The sequence below is a fragment of the Triturus cristatus genome, chromosome 11, assembly GCF_964204655.1.
Source record: "Triturus cristatus chromosome 11, aTriCri1.1, whole genome shotgun sequence".
In the NCBI taxonomy this organism is placed as follows: domain Eukaryota; kingdom Metazoa; phylum Chordata; class Amphibia; order Caudata; family Salamandridae; genus Triturus; species Triturus cristatus.
This window is the reverse complement of record NC_140594.1, coordinates 371,024,236-371,039,985: the sequence shown is the minus strand read 5'-3', so window position 1 is coordinate 371,039,985 and position 15,750 is coordinate 371,024,236. Positions and strand designations below refer to the sequence as shown.

Sequence of the window (15,750 nt, the reverse complement as noted above, 5' to 3'; positions counted from 1 at the left end):
AAGAGAGGGAGAGAGAGAGAGGCAACAGTACTCTCTCTCCCTCTCTCTCCCTCTCTCTCTCGCTTAAGAGAGGGAGAGAGAGAGAGGCAACAGTACTCTCTCTCCCTCTCTCTCTCGCTTAAGAGAGAGAGAGAGAGAGTTGAAGCAGAATGATAGGTGGGGTAAGAGAGGGGCAGACCAGCATCTAGGGAGTGAGGAAAACATAGCAGACAGAGCAAAAAGGTTACGATAACGATCTCTTAGTTTTACAATATTTCACTTCAGATATTCGCCTCAAAAACCAGCCCAACACAATTAGCAAATCACTCTGCCCCCTGTTTGCGTCTGAAGCAGCGCCGCCTTCCCCTCTTTTCTGGGTTCCCGCAAAGAGCGCCTCGGGTCACAGTTTGCAGGATCCCACCTGGCACTACCAGCTTCACGGAGGAGAATACTGTGTCTCATATGTTCTCTCTCCTAGGGAACAATTCCAAAGGTACTTTCGAAGACTGTTCAGAGCTGGCAACGCTGTATCCGCAGATGCAAAATCGCTGTTTTTGAACATCCTGTTAGCTTTTTTCTCGTGTTATGTGCTTTGTGTATCCCGCAGTAAGTTAATGTCATCTGAGTTGTAATTCTTTTTTTATCTGTCCTGACTTGTTCGCTGGTCTGTTACAACCTATCACTGGTGTTTAAAAATCTATCTGCCCTGACTTGCTCTCTGGTCTGTTACAACCTATCTCTGGTGTTTAAAAATCTATCTGCTTCTTGAAAATGAACCGTATCCTTTTACATTCTGAGGCCCTTGCTAATTAACGGAATGCCATGCTCCTATTTTGGTGCAGCACCAAGAATTTCGTACCATCCTTGATGTAGAATATGAAAATCCGATCTTACTCCATCTTCAAATATGCTTTGTCAAAGCCAACAGGTCTGGCTTTAATATGTTGACAGAGGAAGAGGGACGGCTTTGGCACTTTTGGCGCCTGGTGTGACCCAGTGACCTCCTTCTCCATGCATTACCTCACTACTACCCTCTGATTGTGCGGCCCGTCTCTTCTTACCCCCTCTCACGTTTATTTTACTACTCATCCCAATAGAGACTGCCATAGCACTTTACATCACAAACACTTTAGAGAGAGAGAGAATGTGTCAAACAAGTGTGTAAATCAATGCATAGGAAGTGTTGCTTCAGAAAATGAGGACTATAACGTTTAAGAGACACATGTTGTGTCCTCTACAGTGCCCTAAATCCGGAACACATGCCAAGAGACTATGTATCTCTTTGCAGTGTGTCTCTTACTGTGCTTCATATGTCTGTACCCTATGTTTTATTCCACAAGCTTGGAAGCTTGGAAGCAGCATCACAAGTTTAAGAAATTGAAAACATCAGCAGCTCAAGCTTAGGGAAAACAAAATAACCAGGGCACAGACATAGGAGGCACAAAAGGACGTTGTATAGAGGCAGGGCACAAATGGCCTGTGCACATTTGTGCATGGCTCGGGTTAGCTGGATTTACACTGCTCTTGCTTGCTGTCATTGTAGCTGGGGTGTACGGCAGTTGAGTATTTTCTTCAAGTACATTCAGGGGCAGCCCCTCCATGTGGACGGAGGGGCTTCTCCCCACTTTCTTTCTCGGAGTGCGAGAAGCAGATACATAAAATGGAATGAATACCATTTTATGTTTCTGCTTCTCGCACTACCAGAAAGCAGAAGAAGGGTTTGGTTGGGGGCAGGAGGGAGGGTCAGGTAGGAGGGGCTTGCTTAATGTTGTGGGCCATGACTGTTTGGTCGGCCCCAGGGCTGACCAAACCAGTCATGCACACTCTCCCTTTTCTCCATGTCGGCTGCATGCAGCCTGCATGGAGAAAACGGCCTCCCCATAGACGCCTGTGCGGTCCGTGTCCTGGCCAATCACAACGCTGCCATTGGGGAGGGGAGGGAGGCTGCCTGCGGCTCCTTCCTGCAAGGGCGACGCAGGACTGTACCGCCGAAGGTAAGTTATTTTTTTAAAAAATTTATTTAAAATTAACACCCCCACTGCGTGACCCCCTCCCCGCATGATCCATTCCCCCCACCCGCGAGCCATGGCAGCCACAACTGGGTACATTGGTGTGTGGCTGTGGAAGTTTTTGTGGATGACAGTAGTAGCGCTGGTTTGGATTCTATATTCTTCCTTCTGCCACAGATGTTTTTTGCATGATGGGGAAGACTCGGGTAATTTTTAGTGATTTAGTAAACCATTATATCTTTGCCTAATCATTGAAAAAATGTCTAACCACCTCCACCTAGGGCTCTGATATAAGACCGGAGAATGGCGTGTGGTCTACTGATCGAAAGATTGCATGGCATAGATGTAAGTTGTGTGCTCTTCTAGGAGTAGAGGGAGGTCTAATGGAGCGCACATAGATTCAGCAACAAAAGTAAACTCCGATGGAACTTCACAAGTTTACAAGTGCTAGTTAATTTTAAAATAGTTTTTAACTCACAAGCTCTCTCTATATGTGAAACTGTGTGCTTTATAGGTATGTCAGTGTGTGTAAAACATTATTACTTAGAGGATTCACTGATATCTTTATAGTGGGAATATACCTTTCAGAGCTATTTTATCTGATTGCAACTTGTGACCAATAAGATACATAACAGTCTCTGCAAGAAAAGCATTACCACGCAGAGCTATCCTACAAAAAACAGAAATCTGTCAACTACACGGCTGGGATGGTAAATTCTCCTGCATGGTATGCAGGCATGTACTCTTTCCCCAAATGACCGAACTGTATGTAAAACTGATGTCCTGACTGTTTACTGGCCCAACTACCTCGCCCGTGGTATTGCCACCGCCCAGACATTTTTCTGTGACCTGGAGGAGTCCACAAAATGTATCCCTATTTGTTGACATGGGACTACTGTACTTGTCCTGGGTTCAAGGGAGTAGCCAGAAAATTAAAGTACCCCCCACTTTGAACCAAAGCTCTTATGGCACCAAGCTAGCAAAGCAAGTCACCACAACCTCACCCAGAAGAGTTTCCTTGTCTCTTCCATCCAAGCATCTATCCATTCATTTTTTCATTTTTCCATCCACTCACTGATAGTCACCATTTCCCTTTTACATTCTATCATCCATTCAGTCTTTTAGCCAACATTACCCATCCTTTCATTTAATCTATCCATCTCTCCTCCCTTTCACTCCTCCATCTATCCTTTCACTCAGCCATCCATCCTTTCCCTTATCCATCCACCCTTCGACCCAACCATCCATCCATTTACCCTTTCACTCACCCATCCATCCTTTCACTCACTTATCCGTCCACCCATCCTTTCACTCATTCGTCGATCCTTCTACCCTTTCACACATCTATCCATCCATTCCTCCATCCTTCCTTCCTTTCACTCATTCATCAATCCATCCACTCCCTCACCCATCCACTGTTTCACTCACTCACACATTCATCCATCCTTTCATTCACTCACCTTTCACAACTATGAGCCTGTGTCTGTCAATTTGCAGTCAGAAGAGATTCATCAAAAGCCCCACCCCCTCTGTAGCTACTAAAGCGGGGGGTTTGATGACGCCCCTGCCAAGGTTGCTGTCAAGACGTTGTGGTGTATGCATATCAATGTTGGTAACTTTGAAGTCCTGACAAGACCTTTTTTTCTGTCTCAGAAAGGAGTGTGTCCTACTGGCCTGATTTTGCCAGAAGTTCCTCTTTAATGTGACAACGCACCCTTGCGCTGACTTTCCTTGTGCATGTTGAATGCGTGCGTACATTGTGTATGTGTGACACATGCATGACTGTAAGACTGTGCAAAGTCTGTTTGCTGGTTCCAGTGGGATCCATTTTGAATGTACCCTGGTTTAGTATGGCACAAGATAGAGGGAGGATAGGTCTTTCCCAGACAATGGAAGTGTATTGGTTGCATTTCTGAACCTAGATGGTGGAGACCCACACATTGAAGTGAGGGACTATGGAGACAGAAAAACCCCTTAGAAATTCTATGAAGACCTTTTAGCAAGGTATTGCTAATTAGATGCTCCTCAGCACTCTCACTTGTTGGATAGTAGTGGGCAGAGGATAGGTCTGCAGATTCAGTCCTTGAAGGTTCAAGGCAGGGCCTGCTCTTTCAACTGTTCCTGAATACCATTTCAGGAAGGCTGGTGACCTCTAGGTGCACAGTTTTCACACTCCATTGTGCCAATTATATATTTATATATCTAACATATTTCTGTATCTCAAAGTTAGACGAAGAATAGATGCGCTTATCTTATATTGAACAGATTTAGGTTCAATAGATGAAAAAATGTGACATTCATGGTACTTGGTCAGGAGAAAAGAAGGGAGGAATTTGGGTAAATGAGGGTGGGTACCTTTGCGCAGCAGGTGCCAATAGCGGGTGCACGGACAAAGGATTACTTTTCAGGTGGTGAATTTTTGGTAATTGTAATAAGCTTTTATCCATTCCTAATAGGTTGTTGAGCTAGATTGCTCTCAAGGTGAGCATGCCATTTATCTTAGATGTCTTTAGGTCAATTTGAGTATTGTTGGTATATGTGTGAATGGTGACAGAAGACTCTTTGCAGATTTCACAGAGCTGCTCTACATAAAGGTTGATGAGAATAGGAGATAAGATAGATTCTTGAGGCACTTTACAAATGATAGGGCAGGATCGGAAATACAATTATTGATTTTTACAATTTGTGATTGTTAGAGACGAAGGATGCAAACTATCTCAGGACTATGTCATTGATTCTGAAGCGAAGTTTGAGAAGGTTAAGCAGTCTGAAGTGATCGATGGTGTCAAAAGCTGCTGTAATGTCGAGTGAAACACGCAGGCAGGAATCACCATGCTCCTGAACATAGTGAATATCATCCAGGATTTTGAGGAAGTTTAAATTCAGTTTCCAGCTCTGAACCCAGATTAATGGGGTGCTAGAAGGTTTTCTTTGTTGCTTTGCCCATAATTTGAATACTTCTGCTTGGAGCCAGAATTATCACTACCTGCTGTGTGAGATATCACCTTGCACAGAGGCTGTGTCTGCACTACAGCCAGAAAATCACATTTTACGGGGAATCACCCCAAACCCGTTTAAGGACTTCAGACAGTTGATCAGCATCTCCTGTTCAGAAAATACATATATAAGGAGAAGCCCAGCCATGTTCCCAATGAGAGGAGCAACCAGAAGAAGATGAGTGCAGGAGCATCACTTTTACCGACCCATAGCATGAGAGGTTGTCTGGGTTCCCACAGCATGGCTCTCGTGACGAACTGTGTACAACTAACTTTCAACCAAGCAGGACTGTGGTGCCCAGCAGCCCTGCTGTTCAAGGGAATGGTGCTGCTGGTGCCAACATCAGGCTCAACCTTGGATGAGTTGTCACTGCCGAAGTGAGACATCTGCCCTGGCCTCAGCAACTGCCAAAGGAGACCAGCACTGAAGAAGACGAGAAACCACCAGGCCAGACTAGAAACTACAGCTGCCAAAGAAGATGATATCAAGACTGGATTATGGTAACGTCCTGTATCTGTGAACCGACAAATCCACCATCCATATACTGCAATTTTTGCAGAACGCAGCTGCCAGGCTTCTCTACCGCCTACCTCAGTTCACCTGCATGAAAGGTCGATCTTTCTCCTACCTAGGACCGGCACTGTTGAACTTCCTGGCTGCTCATCTGAGAGACTCGACATCTCTTCTCGTGTTTCGAACTGTGTACAACTAACTTTCAACCAAGCAGGACTGTGGTGCCCAGCAGCCCTGCTGTTCAAGGGAATAGTGCTGCTGGTGCCAAGATCAGCTTCAACCTTGGATGAATTGTCACTGCTGAAGTGAGACATCGGCCCTGGCCTCAGCAACTGCCAAAGGAGACAAGCACTGGTCAGTCTGATGCAGAGGTTGCATTTGCAGAAGAAGACGAGAAACCACCAGACCAGACTAGAAACTACAGCTGCCAAAGATGATGAAATCAAGATATCAAGACTGGATTACGGTAACGTCCTGTATCTGGGAGCCAACAAATCCACCATCCATAGACTGCAATTTGTGCAGAACGCAGCTACCAGGCTTCTCTACCGCCTACCTAAGTTCACCTGCATGAAAAGTCAGTCTTTCTCCCACCTACCATTGAACTCCCTGCCTGCTCATCTGAGAGACTCGACATCTCTTCTCGCGTTTCGCAGGGATCTAAAGACCTGGCTGTTCTAACTCAATTTTCAGATTCCTCCCTCTCTGCTCCCTACCTTCGCTTCGTGATAGGAAACCCCTTGGGGTAGCTGCGCACACTACAAGTTTCATAATAATAATAATGAACACCAGACAGCCGGCCTGACGGCTGCAAGTGCCTAAGCAGATGAGAATTGTAGGAAGGTAGGATTCTTCTACGTGATTACCCCCAGTTTTTTGCTTGGAGTCATGCCTGCTAACCAGGACCCCAGTCTCTGTGCTTCCTCCCCTAAATTGACGAAGGGAAGTACTTAAGTACACCCCTGTACCCTTATAAGTCTTTAGTATATGGTACCAAGGTACCCAGGGCATAGGTACATCAGGGATCTCTCATGGGCTGTAGCATGTATTATGCCACCCATGAGAGACCACGCAACTGTGACTACAGGCCTGCCATTGCAGCCTGTGTAAGCTGGTGCAAGCACCACTTACAACAGATATAACTTTGTTTATTTCTGAGGTCACTGCACTTAAAACCTATAGGTCACCTCTGAGGCAGGCCTTCCAATCCTGAAGGCAGGGTGCTCGATTCTTAGTGTGAGGGTGTCCCTGCATGAGCAGGACACCCCTACAACCTTCGGAGTCCATTCTCCCAGGTTGTAAGTGCATCAGCCATTACAATATATAGAGTGACCAGGCATCATTACACGATGACCATCTCTAAACTGGCTGTAACGAACAATGTCATGTTTGGTATCAAACATGTTGGAATCATAACCCCACTCTGTAAACAGTGTAGAAGGTATCATTCCATGCACTGTAAAGTCCCACCGGAAGGCCCTCAGCGCTCCCTCTACCAGTCTTCCAGAAGCGGACAGCAAGCTAGGGCTGCTGCCGACCAGAGGCACATTTCTGCCCTCCTGCTGCTGAGCCAAACTTGAGCGGTTGAAGGCAGAACAATAGATATCCTGTCACAGGGAGGTGTGACCACCTTCCAGACAGGGATTAGTGTATTGGGGCAGAGTGGAGGCACTCGCCAGCATGACTGAGACTGCTTGAAGGTCACATTTGATGCCCTATTTGCATATTCCAGTTTAAACCAGTTAATGGAGCCATTGGCTCCCACTCTGGCGCAAAACTGGGCAAAGAACATAGGAGTACCCTCCCCACTTTCCAGCTTCTCCTCTGGGTGGGACCCCTGAATTGTCCCAATGCTTTCCTTAGGGTACTTAAGGGCTCACCGTTGGGTGGGTCCCTAGATTTGTCGTGGGACAAGATTCATATCAAGACACCACTTCATCTTCGACTGTCTGGGCACTCTGGACTTCGCTGGACTCTGCTCTGGGCACCAAGACTGCAACTGGGAAGACTCCTGCTGCTCCTGGTCTTGTTGTCCTGCTTGTCCACTGCAACATCTGTGCCTGTGCTCCATACAGGATCCTTGCAAGGCCTGTGGACATCCAAGACACCTGAAGGAATCTCCCTTGAAGTGAAGGAGTCACTTCCCTGCATCTCCAGGCACCATTACAAAGCTGACCGGTCTACTGCTCCTGGGCTCCCACGGACTCGGAAAGGCTCTCCATTGAGGCCTGCACTGTCACCAAGTTTGAGGCCAGTATCCCTCGTCAGAACCCCCGAAAGCAAACCCCTGTGCACTGCATCGACTTGCTGTTGCCAAGGCTTGTTGGCTCTCTTTCTCAGAGATCTTCGGGCTCCAAGAAGCTCCAGCCTTAAGTATCTCCTACAGCCAAGATCTTCATCCTCACCACATCCTTTGCACCGTGGGCTTGCATCTTTGGTGAGCTGTTTGAGGTCCCCTTGCAACTCCTGTGCCTCTGGCCTGTGGGTCCTCTCGAGGGTCTTCTTCGACTCCAGTGGGCTCCCCTGATTGCTTGGAGCTTACTCCGACTCCCCTGCTTGTGGTGATTCCCTGGGACCTTGCTGGTCCTGACTCTGCACCTTTTTCGCTTGCCATGTTGTTTGCAGTTGCCAATGGTTGTTGGTGCTCTCGACAGACACCGACCCCTCAGCTTTAATCATCCAGTGTGGGACAGCTTGTGAACAGCTCCTGGTCTTCCACAATGTTGCCTGTTCCACATAGCTGCAACTCTAAGTTCATCGTCATCTCCCGACATCGATGGGCATTGATCTTCCGTGCCTCCTGGCCACTCATGTCAGTGGCAAAGACTCTGTCCCTTCTGCTTGCATGTACTTCTCAATTTGAATCCACCTTTGGGTTTCACCGGACACTTTCACCTTCTCCAGCAGCGGCATCTTCCTGAAGTCCTCTATTGAGTTCGACGGCGGTTTCGACGCCACATCACAACTATGCACCAGGCTTTCCTGGTGTAGGAATCCAAGTTCCAAGGGTATCCACGAGTGGGGTGGCTCTTCAACTAGTCTTCCACGGGTTTTCTTCAGGGTCCACTGGGAAGTGTCCTTCTTCTTTAAAATTGCAACTGCGACTTACCCATTAATTTGAATTGAGTACGCGGTCGTGTTCCCACATTGCACACGGCTTCCGCAGGGTTCCTGGGTACTTTCCTCGGGTGGTTTCTTGGGTGCCCAGCACTTCTACGTCTTCTGGGTACAGTCTTGACTTGAGTCGCAATTCGCATCCCTCTATTTTAGTATATGATTTGGTCTCTTACTGGCGACCACTGTGTATTCCTGCTACTTACCTGTTTTTATTGCAAAGTATTGTGTGCATTGTGTCATATCTCCGGGTAGGAGATATTGTTGTGTGTTAGTGAGGTTCTTATGATAAATACCTATTTTTATAAATAAACTATATGGTTCTTTTTCTCTTAACATATACCAATAAGATTAAGATCTGGCAAAACAAGCTGCTTTACACTCCTACTGGACTACGCATGAAGGCTGTTCTCCACAGCTACCACTTAAAGAGCTTTCTAAGGTTGTCTAAGACCACTAAAATCACCATAAGGGTTGTCAGGATTAGTGCACGATGCTACACTTACATAAGTGAGCACCATATAATAAGCCAGCCTCCTACAAGAACCTGCCCACCGGTGATACCTTCATCTGTCCCAGCAAAAGGCGTGAGACTGCTGCTGTAGTCCGGGAACACCAAAAACACTATCTATATAAGCCAGCACATGCATCCCTGAGTGCTAGCAATGCCATGTCTCTGCTGAGCAGGTAAATGTGAGGCCTGGCCTCCAGAGACTGTAACAAGAACAAAAATAGGATGCAAAAGGAAGTTGCCCTTATCGCCGGAACTATTTGGGTTAGGAACTCTCCACACTGACCTACAAGTTGCAGGTGTGGTGACAGCCTAGTGAAATTGTTTCCTGTACCTAATCCTGCCTTGACTCGACTTGGGAGGAGGTCACCATAGATATGTGAGAACACCATACAGCAGGGAGCAGGCCACCACCGAGGCTGACCCGCTTTGTTAAAAACCTATGAATAAGATTGGTTAACCTTGTATTCATACCCCTAACTGTGTAATAATCTGTGTTGCTGTGATGTTATAGTATTTTATTTTATTAAAAAGACAAGCACCAAGCTTAACAGTGGATTTGTGTGTCTATTGGTTGACTGCTGAGTTCTGTGTTTATGGCCCCCAACACTATCGCCCTGAGAAGCCTTAGCTACTCTGACAGTCAATTTCTGAAACACTTCACTTGGCCCAATTTGACCAAAGTAGTATGGACACCAAGAGACTGGAAACAAACAACAACAACAACCATGATTGTGGCCAGTTGGCCCCGAGGCACCTTTGAATGAGGCCTGACATCCACATTTCATGTACCTGTCTCATACATACCAACACTTCAAAGCAGAAGGAGGGAGATTTTAGAAAAATATATTTAGAATATATATTTCCCACTGACTTATTGAAATTGGCACAATTTCAGGTGGCAGAAAGTTAATTAAAGCCAACTGTGGCTTTAAAAATTGGGAGTCTCCTGCCTGAATCGGTCTATTGGCATGAATGCCATCACCAACAGACACATCAACCCTCTGAGTTATTTAATAATTCAATAATATGACTGAACTCCACGTGCTATTATCTCCCTCAGGTGAATTAACATCCTAAATTGCATTGTCAGTGTTATACCTAACAACATAGATGCCTGGAGTGGGGCCTTAACCCCCGATATATCTTAAAATGTAGTCTATTTAGGACCAAATAAACAGGACTGAATAACTTCACTATTTATGTTGACAATTTATTTGGAGTTAGAGCTTGTAAAACATAATGCATAGCCTGACTGTCATCAAAATGATCTACATGTCTCTGCCCTTTGAAACCCCATACAGCTAATGTGTGGTTTGCTGGCATATTTTTTAGGTCGAGCCTAGGCAGCACGCATGGGCTGTCTGCAAGACCTACTGTAGTAACAATCATTTGCAATGCAATAGGTCTCGCATTTACGCGAGTATGAGCAATTGACATTGCAAATGGCAATGGCTTTTATTCTTGTTTTCGTTTTTGAAACATAAATAAAAGTCATTGTCATTTGCAATGTCAATAGCTCAAACTCGCATAAATGCGAGACCTATTGCATTGCAAATGCTAATGGCTGCCCTGCAGTTCCCCTGGGGGCACAAGCAGGCATCCACTTCTGTGAGGACAGCTGATCTCAGCAAAAAGACAGAAGTGGATGCCTGCTTGTGCCCCGGGGGAAGTGACATAAAAAAGAAAAAAACATGCGAAGCGGCATATTGTTGCTAGGGCAACAAAATGGCGTGGAACTGTCCACAGTCCCAGGGACACGCGCATGCTGTTTGCAATGGACAAATGGCGAGAGCAGCCATCTTTGTCCATTGCAGACGCGTGCATGAGAGCCCTCGCGGAATTGATTACAAAAGGTGCTCTCTTGGCTAGAGCAACGCATGCGCTGCTTTCGCCAGGCGAGACCTAAAAACAACGACTTTGGTCCCGCCTACTGCTTGCCAGACGTTTAGGCCGCTGTCGTTCTTTTTTGCTGCGTCCTAACAGTCCAAACGTCACTGCCGTTGGAAGACAGAGGAGCACTGCCTGAGTACGTTTTCCTTACGCTTTCATTCTTGAACAGTTGGTTGGCAGAACTATTTTTTTTATTGATGATTTCTGCCCCTGTAGAGGCCCCTCATAGGGCGGTGGTGAGTGTGAGGAAGGTGGCTGAGTACAGGGACAGCACCAGCGAGAGTTTCAGCCAGCAGCACTCTGATTCATTATACAGAGAGCGCTGGCAGTGGAGAACGCCCAGGGCTGCAGCAGGGGTACTCGGAGCCCATGGCTCAGAGTGCCACTTTGCCAGCACCATCGCACCCGCCTGAAGGCGGCTATATAAAGCAAAAACCTGCTACCAACCCCCATTGAACCCTTCGGCTGGTCATAGTTTGGGGGCTGTGCCTTTAGTGCACCAACAGTCCCCCTATCCACAGCCTGTGCAAACTGTGCCCCAGCAGTTCCACTATGCAGCCCAGCAGCAGATTCCCTCCGCACTCATCCCTCAGAGCCATGCCATGTCGGCTGCTCATACTAATGTTATAGTGAGTGTGTCCGAAGACTTGCAGCACCCCCAGAACCTGCAGACCTCTTTAGCTTAAGGACAGCCAGGGCTTGCGTCCTCCAGGCACACTCTGTCTGCACACATGCAATCCACAGCTGCACAATCCATGGCCTCTGCTCTGACTGCTGTACACATACCACCAATACTATAACATTAAAAAATAAATTTTACATGGTTGAACTTTAGAAGCACTTTTTGTGTGTTCTTAACTTCATTTAATCTGCATTCAGGCACAATGTGTCTAAATTCACAAGTTTCTGTAACAGATAGGTACTACTATGTTTGCTATGCGACACAAACTGCCAAAAGTAAAGTGTAATTTGGGGTTAATGTGTTACATTGCAGGCCACATTTATTAAATGTGTTTCTGTAGCACAAACTTAAGCACATGGGCACCAGAACACTTTGGAACAAACAACAACCATTGGCATAGCCAATAGGTCTCGCTTTTGGGACCTTATAAGTATTTAGTTATGCAGCACAATATCCTTGGTGCAACAACATCAACTATTGTATGGCTAAACACTTATACGGTCCCAAAGGCGAGACCTATTGGCTATGCCAATGCTTGTTCAGATAGACAAGGATAGATATAGGACCCAGGCAGACACACAACGGCACGAGGATGTGGAAGCATTGACAGGCACACAGAGGTGCTGGTTCTGATTGTATCATCCTTCCATCACATGCGAAGCTTTCACAGGGTATGAATCTGCCTATGCCATACAGGTGCAAGGGTGGAGTTTGTTTTGTATTTACGCCACTTATGCAGCTCTGAGTCTGGATTCTCATTTAGTGAACATTTAACATTGGCTACATATTCATGGCATAAATTGATGAGGTCCAAAATATTCATAGTTGTTTACCTCACGTTCAGTACATTTGTAAAACTTGCAGCTTTGTCGAGCATTTCCTGCTGAGTGGCGTGTGCTTTTTTTGGGCATTCTGATGTGTTTCACAGGAGTAATAACCTCTCCAGTTTCCTCTTCTCCACCCCCATTGCCCACGTGCCCCATCCTTTTTGGCACTGCGAGAACGTCACATTATTTTTGCACTCGGGCCCCATCTGTGAATAGGAAGTGTACACAGAAAGGCAGCTGGGCTAATAGAGTCCTGTAAGGGTTGCCTGTGTGGCACAGCCATGCTCGCATCTGGGGTCATTAAACATAGAAGATGTACATACCTGAATGTTATTGCTTTAGAATGTGGAATTTCAAAACCAAGCTCTTTCTCTGCGCCTGACGCCGACTGGCTGCTATAACCAGGCCCACTTAACAACACTAACAGAACAACGTGTTTTATGACCAGACGTTTAGGCCGCAATGCCTCTGTGCACGATTGTGAAATGAACCGTGCGTATGTTTCACAGAAGTCCAAAGCAGCAGCGTCGCAAGGGCATCTCTGCTAAATGAAACGCTGTTAAAAATAAAAAAACACAAAAAGCAAAAAAAACAAGCGTCTTATCAAGAAACATTGTGCATGGGCTGAGCAGGCTGTCCATAGGAACTTACTGGCAAATGTACACGTGAAACAGATGGTGTGAAGGAGGGAAGAGGAGTGAGTGGGACAACACATGACAGGACAGTTTGCAACAGCTATGAGTCGTGGAGTTTACAACTGCAAGGGGCAGTGCATGCTTCTATGGAGACGGCATTGTGTGTGTGTGGAATGAGGGGTCCTGCACAAGCACTTATGTGGGAAACACAAGACTGTGAAGCAGGGTGCATTTGTCTGAGTGTGGATGCAAGGCGCGTGGTTATGTGTTCGGGAGGATCGTGGGCTTGTATTTTAGAAGAAGAGTGCACACTTTCACCCGTGGGGCCAGAGTGTGTGCTCTTCTGTTGAGAGGGAATGTATGCGCCTACTTTGTGACACTCGTTTTGTGCCAAATGCCGCTGTAGAGAGTTTACTTGGCTACCAGTTGCATGGATTGGCTGGGGGGAATGTATGTGTCCTATCTAAAAGTTCTGAGTGAGGGCTACATATGGGTGCATGTACACAAGGGATGTATGTTTGTGGGAAGTTTGACAATGCATGCCTGGCATGAAAGGCGTGCACATCGCGCAGAAGGAAAAACAAGCTGCGAGATGCGCACTGTGGTGGGGGAGGGGCATTGAAGCGAGGCACATGCGCTTGGCCGAGCGAGAGGAAAGCCAGATGGTGCCTCTGCTCGTGCTTGTGCGCATAACCGCACACTGTATGCCACACAAAGCTGTTTTCTGACTTTTAAAACTCCACTCCTAAATGTCTGGTGGGGGAGGGGCATTGAAGCGAGGCGCGCGCGCGCTTGGCTGAGTGAGAGGAAAGCCAGATGGCGCCTCTGCTCGTGCCTGTGCGCGTAACCGCACACTGTATGCCACGCAAAGCTGTGGTCGGACTTTTAAAACTCCACTCCTAAATGTCTCGCTAGATCAGCACATGCGCTGGCTCAGGCGAGACCTAAAAATGAATGTGTTCACAGCTGCAGCAGAGGGAGAGTTATTTTGTTATTCTCGCAGAAAGGTGAAGGCAGAAAGAGTACGGGCCTGTCATATTTCTTGATGGTGAATGGTCCATGCTCACAAAACAGCGGAAGATGTGGTTTCATTTGATGCTGTCGGTCTCAATTCACAAAGCTTTTTCTATGAATAGGTCTGTCTTACTCCTTGCTCGCGTGAGTTACCTCTACATAACCAGAGCTGATTCACCAAGCATCTCTTTGAGTAGGTGTAGCATAGTCCTAATAGGCTTAAGCTTGACTTTAGCATGACTTTTTAGGAGTAAGACCTACCCACAGTTTTTGTGAGAAAATATATCTTACCCTGAAACTATTCACGAAAAATGGTCTGTGAATCTGGCTAGGGTATACTGGTGCAACAAACCTCTAAGGTTGGTGAGACTCAGTTACTCCTAGAAAGAAGCTTTCTAAGTCAGGCCCTTGGGCTTATTTTCTCAGGTAGTTTCCAAAATAAACCGGGTCTTGCCTTTCTTTTTGCAGGATCCGTTTGTAGTACTTTTGAGGAGAACATGGCAATGCAGGTGAATAAAGGTGGGATGTTGTTAACCTACTTTATGTCCATGACAGCATTCATTAAGGCTGATAACGCTTAGGGTGTACTCAGGTTGGTATTTCCTGTGGCATTTTCAGACAGGACCTTCAGCTGCAAGCAGAACTGAGCCTCGTTCGAGATTTATCTGGTTTAGCAGATGTGTTTGGTAGTGGGTGATGCTTTATTTAGCTTCGGGCAGGGCTTAGGGTGGGCCCGGGTCATGATCGGCTGGAGGCCAGACACAGCGGGGCAGTGACCCAGGAGCAGTTGCAAATACAGGCACCCCATTACAGGCTCATGGGGCATTTTACCTCTTGAATACAAATGAACTGATTCATGATACCTAATCAGGTATCAAACACGTGCATTGGGAATCGACATGCACTGAAATTCTTGACTATTAGTGTAATTTTGCACTCCACATAATTTCGTGAGTGTAGATAGGGATCTCACTAGTCCTGAAGAAGAAGCTTGGGGAGCTGCCAAACATGTTGACTGACCTAGGAGGCACAGCTCATTGTGGCATATTTACCTCCGCCCCCCCCCACATTTTAATAATACCAGCTCACAGGTATATTAAAAATTATTTTCTAAACCGACGAGCCAGGTATTTTTTAACCTCACCCACCCATCCACTCCTGACCCTCGCACTCACTCCCTTACAAAACACATAGTTGTTTTCACAACAAAAAGGTGCTCCCACATAATCGTAGGTTGTAGCACGCCCTGTTCCGTAGAGGGGCGGGAAGACCCCTATGATGAAGCATGACACCAAGATTCCTTATGGTGTGTGAGGGGTATTTTCAAAACACTGTGTGTTTTTCCCACCATTGTAGGAAACATACATTACCCGGGAGGACATGAAAATATTCTTTCTGAACCTGTTCTGAGGGTGGATCTTTATGGTTTGTAAACTACAGAAGAAGGACGTATCCACCTCCACTACTTTTGATTAGTACCTCTCCACTCCCCCCCTTGTTTTTTGCAGTTTTACTACCTGCAGCATACCAAAACTTCTCATGGATTAGCCTCTGGCAATCCTTCTCTCTTACTTTT

General features: G+C 46.5%; 1 protein-coding gene across 1 annotated transcript in view; it reads right to left on the bottom strand.

Annotated features, from left to right (window-relative positions):
• Positions 1–15,750, bottom strand: part of LOC146784205 (zinc finger MYM-type protein 1-like) — a 282,641-nt gene that overhangs the window by 16,835 nt on the left and 250,056 nt on the right. The window lies entirely within an intron of this gene.